This window comes from Protopterus annectens, chromosome 5.part1 (assembly GCF_019279795.1).
Source record: "Protopterus annectens isolate FY-2018-M chromosome 5.part1, PAN1.0, whole genome shotgun sequence".
Taxonomy (NCBI): domain Eukaryota; kingdom Metazoa; phylum Chordata; order Ceratodontiformes; family Protopteridae; genus Protopterus; species Protopterus annectens.
The window spans coordinates 442,011,637-442,028,391 of NC_056736.1; the positions used below are offsets into that span (position 1 = coordinate 442,011,637).

Consider the following 16,755-nt stretch of genomic DNA (forward strand, 5'->3'; position numbering starts at 1 on the left):
GTTAGGAGGTTCACTGATCCGACAGGTTCGAGATTCTCCTTGGCTCCGACAACCTTGTCTGATCTGTCTGGGCCTTTAGGTCCATTGGCTCCTTTGGAGCCTATTGACTCCACAGCCACGTCCTAGCTCTCGGATCCGAGGAGGTTTAGCAGATCCTCTTCAGGTACTGCAGACACTCTGCCCATTCTTCATTCTCCCCTCGATCCATTAGGAGTTTGCTCCCTTTGTATATGGACCAGATGATGAGCTTTCTCAAAGCCCAAATGGAACTGGGTCTGCTGCCATTCACTAGAAACGTGCCAAGGAGCATTTCACCCACCTCTGATCTCTCTTGCTAGACACCTGGGAGTTTGGTGCCCCAGGGTCAGAGCTTGTCTAAGGAGAGGCCATTGTTGTTGGGTGGTGCCCCCACCCCATGTCTCCTTGGTCCGTACTGGCTCAACCCACTTGCCTGCTGTGTTGGCCTTTCTTCAGGCCTGAAATATCCTTTGGGACCATGAGTGGAGTTCCGGTCTGGAGTTGTTGGACTATTCCCTTCGGGGGGGGGGGCGCTCTGCCTTGGGTAGCTTGGGGCAGATATTGTCCATAGACTGCACTGTGCCAGGGTCTTCCCTCCTACCCCAGTCGGTCTCAGCCGGTGGGGAGGAGGAGGGGCTTTGTCCAGTCTGCCTTCTGGGTGATGGAGAGGACCATCTCAGGCTGGTCAGCAGCCTCTTCCTCTGCTCTGGATCCTACCTGACCTGGTTCTGTTTTTGCTAGTGAGCCTGCATCTGTCTAGGGTCAGCCCCCCCAGATCTGCTTCAGAAGAGCATAGTCCCCATAGGGGTTCTCTCCTCCTCCATTCTTCCCTGAGCCCACTGTGAAGGAGCCTCCTCTGAAGAGGACCATGCAAGAGGAGGCAGCTGCACTCTGTCTCTAATGGAGGACAGACTTCGAGGAGGTGTCCTTTGGTGACATACTGAAGATACTAAAAGAATGAGGCAGTTGGTCTTCCCCCACCACATCCTCATGAGGAGTCTATGTTCCTGAAGGCATTTGGGGTGGGCCCATCTACTTTCTGGGTGTCTCCCCTGCGGATGAGTTGGTTCAGCTTGTCTGCAGGGTGTGGAAGGAGCCAGACACAATTGAACCAGTCCCCAAAAGGGGACTGAAGTTCCTTAGCCCCACATCCTCTTAGGACAAACCGTTAGGGAGTAAAGGTCTCCCGGTAGATGCTATTGTGGTTGCTGCAGCCACAGAGCTCTTCTGGAGCAGAGCTCTACGGTCCACACCCCCCCCCCCCCCCACAGGAAGTCTAGGGAGTTTTGACCAGTTCAGGAAGAGCATGTACACCTCAGCTACGTTAGGACTGAGGACTACGAATTACATGGCACTTGTGTGTTTTTTTTTGTTTGTTTTTTTTTTTTTTTTTTCACACACAGCCTATCTACCCTAGGGCATTTATAAGCCTAGCCAGAGTGTGTTTGGCTTTCGCCACCCATTTTAAATTAATTTTGCTATGCCCTTTTTCGAGGTTAGTATACTGTGCCTCTGTCCAACAGTGACACAGAAGTGATACCCGGGATAAACCTACGATCTCCCATCCACTCATCAAGATTCCTCTTGAAGAGAGTCAATGAGGGACTCTGCCTAACCTGGACTGGGATGTTATTCCAGAGTGAAGGGAGCCTCTGGGTTATAAATCTGTCCCTCCAGCATGTCCTACACAGCTGCAAAAGATTTGGTTTCTACCTTTCCTCTTCCCTTTCGGAGTTGTTGCCACAGAAGATCCTAAAGGTGGTTTCTCCAAAGTTATCAACACTCCCTCCCCTAGCTAATGCCTCGATGAGGTTGATTTCTGGGTTTGTGGACAACGTCAAGACATCTTTTACTGTTTTTGATCCCTCAGTCAAGGACACTTTGACCTGCAGTGAGCAGGAGGGGAAGACCTAATCAGCGGCCGGTATGCTGTTTTTTACTTCCCAATGGTCCTTTTTCTAGACTCAGATGGGTAGTAAGAAAGACTTTGTCCCAGGGGCAGCGGGGATCAGCAGAACCAGGGCTTCTGAGAACCCTTCTCAGGGAAGCCCTCACAGTGCTCCTGAAGTGCTGCCAGACTGCCCTGTAGGCAGTCGGGGGGGGGGGGTCTTATCGATCCTTGCACTACCTGGCCTGAGCTGCCATTACCTCAGACCAGTGGGTGCTAAACATTGTGTCCAGGGAATACCCATCAATCACCCCCCTCAATCCAAAAGTCACTCCTGACGTCTCAGCATGCCAAAGGGAGGTAGCTTTCTCAGAGGTGCAAGACCTTCAAAAGGGTCATCCAGAGGGTCCTAACAGGACAACAAGGATCCAGTACTTAATCTTGCTTTTTAGTGCCAAAGAGAACAGGGGATCTGCATTCCATTCTGGACCTTAGCATACTGAATTCATTGGCCATCTGGAACTTCGTCGTCTTGACCAATGTTCAGTCCATTATACTGCTTCTGCGAATTATGATGGGATATGCTAGGTCTCAAGGATGTGTACAATCACATGAAATAGATGGGAACTTGGGAGATTCTGCACTTAGGCTGGTGGCCAATTATCAGTTCAGAGCCTTGCCCTTCAGTCTCACTTCAGCCCCACAGGTGTTCAAATGTATGCCAGTGGTTGCAGCCCATCTCCAGCTGCATGAGTTTCAGGGCTTCCTGTACCTGGATGATTGGCTCCTCATGGCTCCCACAAAACATTTTCTTTAGCTGCAAACTTCAGTCTAATGCCCAGATCTTGAAAGAGGTTTACTGTCCATGTTCCAAAATCTCACCTTTCTCCTTGCCAGAGGCTGGAATTTGTAGGAGTTCTTCTGGACACTGTCAGACTGCAGCTGTTTCACCATGCAGAATAGACACAATCTGGGAGCAAGTTCTTCTCCTGGATTGAGTGTGTCCCTGTCGGTCTTATCTTTCAAGTCCTTGGGTTAATGGCAGTAGCTATCCAATTGGTTCCTCTTGCCAGGTACCACACATGCGAGTGCTCCAATGGACCTTGGCAGTACAGTGGTCTACTCATCTTCACCCCATGTTCACGCAGATTTGAATTTCTCTGATTTAGCAAACAACACTTTGAGCTGGTGGGTCTGGACAGAGGATCTGCTTGGGTGACCCTTTTGCCTTCTGCTACTCCAAGCCACAGTTACCATGGACACCACCTTGGTGGGGTGGTGGGATTTCCAGGGAAGGACAGTCGGTCACGTGGTCCCCCTTGGAGACTGTTTCACATCAATGTCCTCTGAGAGCGGTCCTATTAACGTTCCAAGCCTTCCAGGACTTTCTTCCACTTGGACTCAGTGGTTCAGACAGACATGGCAGTAATCTGGTACATCAAGCAGGGGGGGGGGGGGCATGATCTTGCCCACTGCAGAGAGGCCATGCGAGTATGGGAATGGGCAATTACAAGAAGTAAGCAGTCTGAGGTAACACTTATGAGGTCTATCATAAGTCCCTACGAGTGGTCCCTGAAACTGTCTGTAGCAAGTTGTATCTTCGATCGATGGTTATCTCTGTGCTGCGATCTGTTTGAATCGCCAACCAGCCACAAATGTAGCAAATTCTTTGGCTTTATCTCCCCCCCCCCCCCCCCCAACCAAGGGAGTAGCCCAGGGATGCTCTGATTCACGGTTGGACGCCGGGTTTCCACTGTGCCTATTCCTCCCCTCATCCCAAAAGTTCTACAGAGCCCGTCGCCTAAAGGTTCGCCTCATCCTCATTTCCCCCTTTTGGTCTTATCAGGTGTGGTTCTCCCTCCTCTGGTCTCCTCTGTAATAACCACCTTGGATATTGGATCCAGTTCAGGATCTCATTTCCCATCCATGGGGACTTCACCCTCCTGACTAGACATCCCTGAGGCTTGACAGCTTGGTAGTTCGTTATGGTCAGCCAGACCAAGTTGCCTTCCCCAGTGAAGGATATTTTAGCTTCTCTGAAGCCTTCCACTAAAAAGGTTTATTCCAGCAAATGGAAATGGTTTTCCATTTGTGCTAGTCGGGGGATAGATTCCTTTCCGGCTCCAGTTTCAGATATCTTCTCCTTCCTCTCTTCCAGCAAGGCGCTAGTTTTTCTACAATATCTCCAACTTCGATTTGGACAATAGTTCTTACAGAGCCTGGAAGAAAACGTGGGACTTTCTCAAAGGGGTGTACTTGCTTAGACCTCCCTTCAAAGAACAGTCATTTCCTTGGTATCCTACCTTGGTGCTGCAGTCCCTGACACAACCCCCATTCGAACCTGTTGTGATATTAAGTTTCTATCTTGGAAGACTGCCTTCTTGGTAGCGATGTATCTCTGCTAAGAGGGTTTCAGAGCTGCAAGTTCTTTGTATAAAGCCTGTCTTCATGGTTTTTCATAAGGATAGGGTTTCCCTTAGAACCAATCCTTCATTCCAAAAGTGCCTTCGGAAACCAACCTAAATCAGTATATCCAGCTTCCTGTCTTTTTTCCGAACTTCTCTAACAAAGTGGAGCATCCGCTATACTGCTTAGATGTCCATACTCTGTTCTCAAAGTAGAAACCCAACTGCCTATTTTCAAAACTCAGATGAGCTCTCTGTGGCTTTCTTCCAGTCCAGAAGAGGTAGGGCCATTTCCAAAGTATCTATCTCTTGTTGGATAGTTTCTTGCATAGTTAACACTTGCGAGGGCAATCACAGGGACCTTCCTAGACCTATTAAAGTTCATTCTGTGTAGTCAGTGGATGGTAAGTTGTCAATCTCGCCTTCATTCTTGCTGGATGGGTTCGGAGCCGATCCTCGGCTCCGACTCTGCACTTGCTAAGCTCGAGTCACTTTTTTACCAGCTCGAGGCAGCCCCATATCCCATGATGCAAGGCGGTAATTACCCAGATCTCGTTTGCCGCTTCGCTAATGAGGTCATCCTTTTTACCAGCTCCTGGTAAGTGATTTTTCATTACTCTTTGAGAAAATTAGATATCCCAATTCCCTAAAATTTTATTCTTTATAGTTTTTTAGTGAACCTTATTCACTTGGCTCCATACCCATTTCCCTTTAGTTCCCTTATCCATAGTTTCTGTGTTTTGGGCCTTGGGCCTTACCCTCCCTCACAGTTCCTGTCAGGATTTTCCTTAGGTGTGTGGGTGTTGTCTCACTGTTCTAATTTTTATTTATTAGTGTCTTTTTTGGTCTGATTGGTGTGTGTGTGTATTAGGACTCAGACATGTCCAAAGATACTAGGGTCTCAGGTTTCAAGAAGTGCGACTCGTGCTGTCAGAAGATGTCTCTGACAGACGGTCACACTTGTATTTATTGCCTGGGACCCCTACACCTGCAGGACTCCTGTGCTATCTGTCATTAGTTCAGCCAGAGAGTCCTGCAGGAACGTAGAAATACGTTGATCCTCAGGGGTGGTCTTAAGCCTGAGAGCTCCCCGGCTAAGGTTGGCTCCGGGAAGCCCTCTAAGCCTCCCAAGACCTAGACTTCGGTGTCCAAGTCTGTGGTCTTGGTTCCGACTCCGCTAGAGTCGACATCGGCTCCGTCTGGAGCCGATCTTCCTTGTTGGAAGCTTCAGTACCCTGGCTTCGGCACCTGTCTGCTCCAGCTGGAGCCGATACCCTAGCGTCGAAGCATGTCTCTGCTCCGGCTGGAGCTGAGATATCTTTGTCTCCGCTCGGAGCCGACAAGTTGTCGGCTCCGCCTGGAGCCGAAGGTTCTTCGTTTCCGATGGCTCCGTCGAAAAAGAGGTCTAGATCTCCTTCATTGGAATCTATACACTCGGCTCCAGCCTCCCCCTTGCTTTCGGAGCGGAGCCATCGGAGCCGATCATCGAGGTCTTCCAGGCTCTCAGACCATGACTTAGAGTGGTGAGTAGGCTATTAAAGTCACAGGCACTAGCCCAGATGCTCCATAGCCCGTCTCAACAGACTACCGCTATTCTACACCCTCCTGAAATTCCTCCTTCGACTCTCCTACAGAGTTCGGAGCCGGAGATTATTGGTACCGTGACTGTTGCTGCTTTGGAGCCGATACCACACCTTTCAGCTCTGTCGTCCTAGACTCCTATCTCCTCCTTGAGACCGTCCTTGGAGGGATCCGGGAGTCGGGCTTCCCTGGTCGCTTCCGAGGGGGCGAGTGGCATCGGACCCTTGTCCGACCCCATTCTCCCTCTCGGAGCTTTGGCCTTGGTGAGCTCGGCCCCGACATCTGCTTCGGAGCCTTCCCTTTCGGTGGGACCAGGGATCCCTGTTTCTTCGGAGCGGGATCTCTCTGCCCTCCCTGGGAGGGGAGCCTTCGAGGTGATGAGTGTGCTAGCCCCTGAGCTTAGTCAGCAGTCGGTTCCTTTAGCTTCTCCCTCTATGGTGCCTGTAGATGTCTCTTCCCGCTCTCTTGCTCCCGGACCCAGAGATCCATCACCCCAGGTCTCCCCATTGGGAAGAACTTCCTCTTCCGAGGTTTCTCCTGATCCTTCAGGTGAACCCCAGCGTAAGAAGACCTGCAAGAGGAAGCACTTCCCCTGAGTCTACAACATCAGATACTGATTTAGATGAGTCGGAGGGGTCCCCAAGATCTCCCTCTGAGGATGTCTCCTTTTCCGACATCCTTGAACTCCTCAAACAGAGGGGGAACTTATCCCTCTGAGGATGAATCGGTATACCTGGAGGCTTTTGGATCTCGACCCTCCACCTCCTGGGTGTCTCCGCCTTTCGACCCCCTCATGGAGGTCATAGCTCGAAAGGCGTGGGCATCTCCTGATTCGGTGGAACCAGTCCCCAGGAGACCTTCAAAATTTATCACGGCCCCCGCTGAAAAGCAGTTTCTTACCAAGTGTCCCGGTTGATGCCATGGTGGTGGCGGCCGCCACCAAAAAGGAACTTGCAGATCCTTCTGTGCCAGTCCATCCTCCTAACAAGGAGTCTTTAGGACCATGGACAGGTATGGCAAGCGGATGTTTTCCTCAGCGACCTTTGCTATGCGTTCACTGAATTATTTATGTCACTTCACCAAACTTCAAAGAGACATCCTCAAAGAATTGGGTGAAGTAGTACAGGATCTGTCAGCGGCAGGGGCTCTGGAAAAGATTGCCTCTCAGCTGGGAATCCTTAATTCCATAACCAACTCCTCCATGCGGCTCATTTCTTATGCAGCCGATGGGGCGAGTAGAGCTGCAGGCACAGGAGTGGCTCTCAGACGTCAGTCCTGGATGCGGCTCTGTAATTTTGCAGACCCCTTTAAGGCGTCCTTCACAAACTCTCTCCCTTCGATGGGACAACTTTGTTTGCAGGTGAAGGACACTTTGACCAGGTGCGAGCAAGTCTGCAAGACTCTTTCTGCCGTAGGAGTCAGTTTCTCCACCCCTTCTAGACCTTACCCCAAAGGTCAGAAGGGAGGGAAAATGTGGTTCCGAAAATCCCAGGGAGTCACGCCTGACGCACGTGGTCAATTTACCCCCAGAGGCAGAGGGGGTAATAATAGATGCCGCCCTAGGGGCAGAGGGGGTCTGCAGAACCAGGGCAGCAGAGAGCCTCTCTCTGACGAGCCCTTCCAGCATCCCTGAGGTGTTGCCCGACTGTCCACCCTTGGAGGCAGTCGGGGGGGAGATTGTCGCTGTACCCAGAAGCCTGGTTTTCCCCTCTCTCAAGACAAATGGGGTACAGTCTATCATATCCGAGGGTTACAAAATTCCTTTCGAGGAAAGCCCCTTCCCTCAAAAAGCTTCCCTTCCAGACGTTCCACCCGGTCTAAGGGAAATTGCAAAACTAAAGGTTTCAAAGCTTCTGAAAAAAAGGGCCATCCAGCCAGTTCCAACAGATCATTTAGAGTCCGGAATCTACTCGAGGTTCTTTTTGGTTCCCAAAAAGACGGGAGACTGGAGACCAATATTAGACCTCAGCAGGCTCAACAAGTCTGTCAAAAAGACAAGATTTCGGATGGTCACACTTCAGTCGATTTTGCCCTTTCTGGGCAAAGACAACTGGATGTGCTCCATAGACCTTCAGGATGCGTACTATCACATAAAAATCCACAGATGCTCCAGAAGGTTTCTCCGCTTTCGGCTGGGGACCAGTCATTTTCAATTCAGAGCCCTGCCCTTTGGTCTCACTACAGCCCCCAGAGTGTTCACCAAATGTATGGCAGTGGTCACGGCTCACCTGAGACGTCAAGGATTCCAGGTGTTTCCGTAGCTCGACGACTGGCTCCTCTCAGCCACCACCAGGCATCAACTTCTCCAAGCCAGAGATTACACTCTACGTCTCTGCGGTCAGTTAGGAATTTCGGTCAACTTCGAAAAGTTTTCCTTATCGCCCTGCCAATCTATTACCTTTATAGGTGCAAATCTAGACACTACTCAGATGTCAGCAAACCTAACAAGTCAGAGAATCCTAGATATCCAAAACCACGTTCGGATCATCCTATCCAGCAAAAGGGTACAAGCCAGGTTGGTCCTGAAAGTGTTGGGCCTCATGGCAGCTGCCTTCACACTTCTTCCTTTGGCCCGTTTTTACATGAGTCTCCTACAATGGATGTTGTTCACCCAATGGTCCTTCCAGCAGCTTCCCATGCGTCACAAGATTCTGGTGACACAAACCTGCAAGAACCATCTATCCTGGTGGATTTTCTCTCCTCTAGTCCATCAGGGCAGACCATTTGTTCCCCCGGCCCCGGTAGCCACGGTCACTTCGGATGCCTCCCTGATCGGGTGGGGGGGGCATTATCAGGGCAGGATGGTTCATGGCATGTGGCAACCGTTCGAATACCACCTGCACATAAATGTCCTAGAGATGAGAGCAGTGCTTTTAACGTTGCAAGCCCTCAACGACTTTCTTCCCTTAGGAACTATTGCAGTTCACACGGACAACATGTCCGTGGTGTGGTACATCAACAAGCAGGGCGGAACCAAGTCCTATCCCTTGTGTCGAGAAGCTCTCAGACTTTGGCAATGGGCGATCTCCTCTCATCGGTTTCTGGTAGCAACGCATATCCCCGGGAAAACCAACATAATAGTGGACAGATTGAGCAGAGCTGTACTCATGCCTCACGAGTGGTCTCGAGCAATCCATAGTGGAAGAGATTTTTCAGAAGTGGGGCCGCCCATGCTGCGATCTTTTTGCTACTCCTCAAAACAGCAAATGCCCAGACTTCTTCTCTCTCTTCCCACTTCCAGGCCATCCCCCCAGAGATGCTCTTACCCAAGATTGGCCCCGGGGATTCCTTTATGCTTTTCCTCCTTTTCCATTGATACCACAATCTCATTGCCCTTTACTGACCTCGACAAATTTGGTTCCCGTTCCTTCATCGCCATGTCTTGGTGCAGCCTTTGCATCTGGACCCAGCTCCAGATCTTCTGACCCACCAGTCGGGTCAACTGCACCGGTCCGTTCCTTCCCTCAACCTCACAGCTTGGTTGCTCCACTTCCTTCCTTAGCCAGGCTTCCTATAATCTCTAACCTCGTTAGAGATATCATAGTAGCTTCTCTTAAGTCCTCTACCAGGAGGATTTACTCTAGCAAGTGGAAACGCTTCTCATTTTGGGCAAAATCTAAAACCTAGATCTCTTTACTGCCCCTATTCAGTCAGTCTTGGATTTTCTAGCGGAAATTTTTCACTCAGGTTCTTCGTCTTCCACAGTCAAAGTTCAGTTGGCAGCAATCTCTAATTTCCATGTCGGATTTGCAGACCACACAACATTGTCCCACAAACTTTGTAAAGCCTTTCTCAAAGGAGTGTTCCTTCTTAAACCCCCTGTTAGGGATCCTCCACCACAGTGGGACCTAAATTTAGTGCTGACATCCTTGATACTTCCCCCTTTCGAACCGGCTGCTTCATGTTCATTAAAGTTTCTTTCTTGGAAGACGCTTTTTCTAGTCGCTATTACCTCGGCTAGAAGAGTGTCTGAACTTCATGCCCTCTGTGTTCGTTCCCCTTATTTGGTCTTCCACAAGGACAGAGTATCCTTGAGATTGAATCCATCCTTTTTGCCCAAGGTTGCTTCTAAGACCAATTTAAACCAATCCATTGATCTTCCTGTATTTTTTCCAAATTATTCTCTCAGGGCGGAACAAAAATTACATTACCTAGATGTTCATCGCCAACTCAGATATTACTTGGACAGAACGAAGCAATTTAGGAAGTCGGATCAGCTCTTCCTTTCTTATGCTGAAAATAAAAAAAGGTCTCCCTGTTTCTAAAGTGACCTTGTCCAGATGGTTATCTTCCACAATTTCTGACATTTATCAGCTTAGGGGCAAACAACTGAGCTCAAAACCTAAAGCACATTCCATGAGAGGTCTAGCCACTTCTACAGCTTTTCAGGCTAGGCTTCCCTTAGATACTATTTGTGCAGCAGCCACTTGGGCCACTCCTCATACCTTCGTTTCTCATTACAAATTGGATTTGGTCTCCAGGGACAGGGCAAGCTTTGGTTCCACAGTTCTCAAGAGTCTGTTCCATTGAGCCACCCAGGATAGAGGTGCTAGGGACGCGGTCCCATCCAGCAAGAATGAAGGTGAGATTGACAACTTAACATTTAGAAGTTATGTACCTACCATAACGTTCCATGTTAGTTGTCTTCTCTCGCCTTCTTTCTTGCGTCCCTCCCTCCTGTCCCCCTAGCCTGGACAGACCTTGATCTCCCTATTTCTCTGGAAGATTATTCTTCCTTGGACACTAGTTAGTTCTTGGCCTTGATTACCTGGTTTCACTTTACAGCCTTTTTAGGTTAGTTGTTCCTCTTTCCTTGGTGGAAAGTTTTTATAGGCAGTTTTTCCTCTAGATACCAAACGAGATCTGGGTAATTACCGCCTTGCATCATGGGATATGGGGCTGCCTTGAGCTGGTAAAAGTGATTCTCGAGCTTAGCAAGTGCCGAGTTGGAGCAGAGGATCGGCTCCGAACCCATCCAGCAAGAAAGAAGGCGAGAGAAGACAACTAACATGGAACGTTATGGTAGGTACATAACTTCTAATTACGTCTTCTGCATTCTAGGCCAAGGATGTCCTTGGATGACATTTGTGCTGCTGCAACCTGGTCAAACCCTCCTATCTTTGTAACCCGCATTACAAGTTGGATTTGGTATCTAGGGTAGAGATTTATTTGGTGGTTCTATGCTCCGACGTGTCCTTCTTTGAGACCTCCCAGGATTTGGGTAGCTGGGGACTCTGACCCATGCGTGATCAATAATGCCACTGATAGCATCTGATAGTTATGTACTCGCCATAACTTGGAATATGTGCCATCTGATGTCATTCATCATGTTCACACCCTCCGTCCCCCTCCTTCTGGTGATCAGGGTATTCTTGGAGTATTGGCGGATTTGGTTCTGCTGTTCCTGGGCAAGAACAGTGTCCCCTTCCAGGTTAGTTATCTAGCATCCTCTGAGGATTATGGGTAACAGGAAGTAAGGGGAGGAACTCTGGAGCTTTTGCTCAATTTTCTGGCACAGATCAGAGGTTGGATCCAAGACCGGTCTGTGATGAGTAATGACATCTGATAGCACAGATTCCAAGTTACGGTGAGTACATGACTCTAGTGCATCTGAAGCTATAAAATCTACTTATTACACCAGTACAGAGTTGCATGTAAACAGGATTTCAGTATCCTGCTTTTAAAGTTTGTGAAAAGATCGAGGGGCTGTCACAGCCACATATTTAATTCCCCCATATGTATAAAGAAGTGACTTTGTAGGATTTGCACTTTTTCACAAGTGTGGCAGATTTAAGGGACCTACCTCAGACCATTTTGCCCACAATGTCAGGAACCTGCTGTAACAGTTATCTGCACTCTAACTGGCTCTTTGTTCTTTCCTCACAAAGTATGGCAGCAGTCACTACTTCGGATTTTGCCAGTATGTCTGAATGGCATCTGTAGTGCAAAAAATAGTATATTCTAATTTACAAAGCAGATCCCTACCCATTAAGTTGACTGGAGTTGAGGTACTTAATAAAAAGGCATGATTATTTTCAGTTGGCCCTAATAGACGAATAGGTTTAGATTCAGGAAACACAGGAGTGTTGGTAACACCCATTTCTGATCCACTTTCAGATAGTGGAATTTTATCCTGGTCACTTCAGTCTCACCAGTGTCCCATATCCTGGTCACTTCAGTCTCACCAGTGTCCCATCAGGAATAGAATTATCTTTTTTTAATCCTATTTAAAGTTCCTTGTTCATTTGCTTGCTTTAAGCTCAGTTTACATCATCCTTCCTCCTGACATTTTCTGCCACTGTGAGGGTGGTAGAGCAACATTGGAAGGATTTTGATTTTTGCCACTTCAGCATTTGCTGCTATTAAATTAGTGCATTCTCCTTTCTAATGTCCCATTTGTTCACAGTTGTGATAAGCCCCCTTCCAGGCTTGATTTTGTTGTTCCTCTACCTTGCCTATATCTGCCCCTGCCTTTACCCCTTCTTTCAAAACTCTTTGCTAGTGCATGAGTCTTCTGCATATCTTATCTACTTGATCCATGTAGTGCTCTGTTTCCTCTTCCTGCCAAGTGACCTGGCTTTCTTTACTAATGCCTGCACATATTATGTAAGTCTGCGTAAAAGCAGCATTAAAAGCTGATTTAGCACTTTACTTTAGCAGACTTTAAGTATTTTCAGCACACACTGGCATTGCAGATGCAAAGAAATCGGCTAGTGTTTCTCCCTTACATGCAGTAATTTCATCCCAATTTTTTTTTAACAGGACAGTGTGTCAATTTCTTGTAAGAACTTCTCTAACTTCTGTTAATGCCCTCTTTCATTCAGCAGTTGAGTAATTTGGGTCCTCTGCTGGAACCATGTGGGTCTTGTCTGTGTGTTGTGTGTGGTCTTTTTTTTTTTTTTTTTTTTTTTTGGAAAAGTTTTAACTATAGAATGTAAATCAGTAAGTATCCAATGTCTGTGGACTAATGCTGTAATGCAATCTGGATGTGGTGGTACTTGGGGGGGGGGGGGGATATAGAAAATTATCAGTCTGCTCTTCCTGCTTTACAAAGTGCCTTGGTCTTTGGTGAGTAAAATGCACATTTTTATCCAAATATTCTACCTAATCGTGTTTGCTCCTATTTCTGTCAGAGGATGACAAAATGGTGGAGTGGACAGTACTAGAAGGTTTAGGTTGGGGGTTCATAGTTTGGTACTAGGCTATCAGCCCTAGGGCCTATGCAAGCCTAGCCATAACAATTCCCTGGCTATTTCTTCCCACACTATTTACTTCCCTGGACCCCCGTCTAACAGGGTGACTGACGTGATCCCCGGGGTGAATTTCCTTTCTCCCATCCAGTTGTCAAGGTTCTTTTTGAAGAGGGCCAAAGAGGCACTCTGTTTGACATGTATGGGCAGTCTATTCCAGAGTCTGGGGAGTCACTGGGTCAGGAAACTATCCGTCCAGCATGTTTTGTTTATTGTGATAAGGTTTAGATCCCTGGAGCGTGTGGCTCTGAGGGATTGGGATTTCTTTAAGTGTAGCATGTCCAACAGTTCTGGGTTTGACATGGCCTTGTATGTTGAGCAGAGATCGCCTCTGAGTAGACTATATGCGACAGAGTATAGCTGGAGTGTTTTAAGGCAGTCAGCGTAGGGCATCTGCTTTAGGCTTGTGATTCTTTTAGTGAGGTATTTCTGCGGCCTTTCCAGTTGCAGATGTCTTGAGAGGTACGTACCAAACTGGGCATTGTATTCTAGAATGGGTCTAATGAGGGATGAGTACAGTGGGACAATGACCTCCTTTTTTTCTGGATGAAAAGCCCTTGGTGATGAGGTGTGCCACATAGAAGGATTTCCTGACTGTTGTGGTGATGTGGTTATCGAAGGTGAGACCACTGTCTACCTGTGTCCCCAAGTCTCATCACACTTTCGGTGTTTAGTGTACTGCCATCTATATGGTAATTCACGGGTACATGTTTTTTCCTCAAAGGAGATAACTATGCATTTCTTGGCATTGACCTTGAGCCCATGGCTCTGGCCCGAAGCATCTGTTTCTGTAAGGCCCTTTTATAGAGTATCCACATCATATGGGGATTCAGTAATGGCTCCCAGTTTGCAGCCATCTGCAAACTTTGTTAGCCAGAGTCCCTTAGTGTTGGCCTGTACTTCAGAGAAGTAGATGCCAAACAAGAGCGGTCCCAGGACTGAACCCGGAGGTACTCCACTTGTTTGGAGCTAGATTTGGAGTCTGCTACTTTTACTGTGTGGGTTCTGTCAGTAAGCCAGTTGGCAACCCATTGGGTGACATGGGGATTAATGCCCAGCTTAGTTTATCTATGATTCCAGAATGGGGATTAATGCCCAGCTTAGTTTATCTATGATTCCAGAATGGGGGATGGTGTCAAAGGCCTTGGCGAGGTCTAGATGGGCTGTCTGGACCACCTTACCCTTGTCTATGGATCTGGGGACTTGAATCAATCGGGTTCAGGAGACAAGATCGGCCCTTCCCGAACCCAAACTGGATGGGGTCCAGTGTTTGAAGGTTGCCAATGTCTTTGTTTATAAATTCCATGATAATATGCTCTGTGGCCTTGCAGATAAGGCTCGTCAGACTGATGGGGACGGTAGTTTCTGGGATCAAAGGTGGATTCCCCCCTTGTGGAGTGGGACAACTGTAGCTCTGTGCCACTCAGTGGGCATGAAATCTGAGGTGAGGCTATAATTAAACATGACACTTGGGTGAGGTGCCAGTTCCTATTGTAGTTTATGTAGTACACAGCCCGGGATGTCATCTGGTCCCATGGATGCTGTATTCTTAGCTTTGGAGAGTTTTTTTTTTTTTTACCTGTGTGGCCGTTATTACCGGAATTTGGCTATCTTCGGTATTGAGATGTAACGTTTAGGTGGTGAGAGAGGGGTGAAGTTGGCACTGAATCAATCTGCCAGGATATTGGCAGTATCCTTGATCAGTATATTTAATGCCATTCTGTTTAGCTCAGAGCAGATCTGAGCATTGCCCTATAGATTCTTGACATAGTTGTAGAATGCCTTGTGGTTGTCTCTGGAATCTTTGGCAATTTTATTTTCGTAACTAGCTTTGGAGGATTTTGAGGGATCAGTTTCTTACTGAAGCTGTTAAGGGAGTTTTTTGCATCCTGGGATTTTCCACTTTTCTGCAACAGTTTCTTCTTTTTGTTGTAAAGTTTGTTTGACAGGGGACCACCAGATTGGCCTCCTTTTTTTGGAGGAGAGCATCTTGGTTTTATTTGGTATGGCGCGATTCATGCATGAGTGGATGTTGCTCGTACAGTGCCTTAGTGTAGGACTCAGCAGTCGAACTTTCAGTTCCCGTCTGCATGGGTGTCATGAAGTTTGTCACTTCTGTCTTGAGTAGCATGACGTTGGAGAAGTTTTTCATGGAGGTTTCCCTACTGGGGGGTGGGATGTGGATGTTGAGGGTGATTAGCTTATGGTCAGACCTGACTAACAAGGGGGTGACCATAGGTGTGGAGCATCTATTTCCCATGTTGGTAATGACCAGGTCTAGGATATTGGAGCCCCTGGTGGGACTATGGATTAGTTCATCCAGGGCATTAGAATTTATGAATTCCAAGAACCGTTGGGCAAAGGTGTTGGTACACAAGTAGTTTTCCCAGTTTAATGGCAGGGTAGTTAAAATCGCCCAGTATTAGGGTGTTTGGTTCTATCTTAATATTTTCCAGTATGTTTAGAAAGGTGTAGTGAGAATCTTGGGGCATGGTGGGGGATCTGTAGCAAGCTACAATTTGGATTGCAGTCTTACCTAGTGTTAGTTGCACCTGGAGAACTTCAGACTCATTGTGTTGGGCAACTAGCCTGGTGGTGTGAATATCCTTGGTGAATATGGACACTCCTCCACCTTTAGTGTTTCAGTCCTGGTTTGGTGGCCGAAAAGTGTGGTAAGAGTTGTAGTCTGGTATTGCAGAGATGCTCTCTGGAGTCTTGAACCAGGTCTCAGTTACTGCACAGATATCAATGTTCTCCATTTTTAAGAGTGCCTCGAGAGAGTGCATTTTGAGGTTTAGACTTCTAGCATTGAATAGCATTACCTTCAGATTTTGCGTGCTTGTACCTGGTGGTGGTTGTTTTGTCCTTTTGAACTTTGCCTAAAAAAGGCACCATAGGGGTGGCAAGAGCCTTGGCCAGTAACCTGAATCCCAGGGGTGACAGGTGCAGACCATCTCTGGCAAAGCATCGTGGTCTGTCGATCATGTCGTCCCAGGCAGACAGATACTGGATCCCCTTCGAATGACACCAGAAGCTTAGCCAATTGTTCAAGTCAGTCATTTTGTCCTTTTATATTGTGGTTTCATTCTGGGTGAAGGCAGAATGCTACTCGGGGCTAGGGTCATACCTCTCTGGGCCACATGATCTGAGAGCTATTCCATGTCTCTCCATGTAGTCCAGGGGGGTACGTCTCAAGTCATTCACTCCAACATGGACAATGACAGTCATATTTGTACTTGTTGTGGAGTGATTTGAGTGCGTGCATTATGTGGTGGATCCTGGCACCCGACAGGCAGCTGACTGTAATTTTCTCCTTGTTCACCCTGGTGAGTGTGACATCAGTGTGCCAGACTATAGCCACCTATGACTAAAATGTTGGTTATGTTGTCTTGCCTTAGGGGCTGTTGCTGGGTGGCACACTGGTGTTGTGAGCTATGTGACACTTTGGTTATGATTGGCGTTTGTTTGCGTTTCAGCTTCAGAGGTCCTTGTTGCTTGGGCAGATTACAGTTAAGGGCCTCTGCATATGTGGATTTAGTGTTGCTATATGTGGGTGTTGGTGGTGTGGGTTTAGAAGAGCTGTGTGTTGCTTGAGGTGTAGTGTGGGTGTTAA

The 16,755-nt window shown here is 47.8% G+C and overlaps 1 protein-coding gene across 4 annotated transcripts in view; it reads left to right on the top strand.

Moving 5' to 3' along the window:
- Nucleotides 1-16,755, top strand: part of MAEL (maelstrom spermatogenic transposon silencer) — a 699,006-nt gene that overhangs the window by 69,873 nt on the left and 612,378 nt on the right. The window lies entirely within an intron of this gene.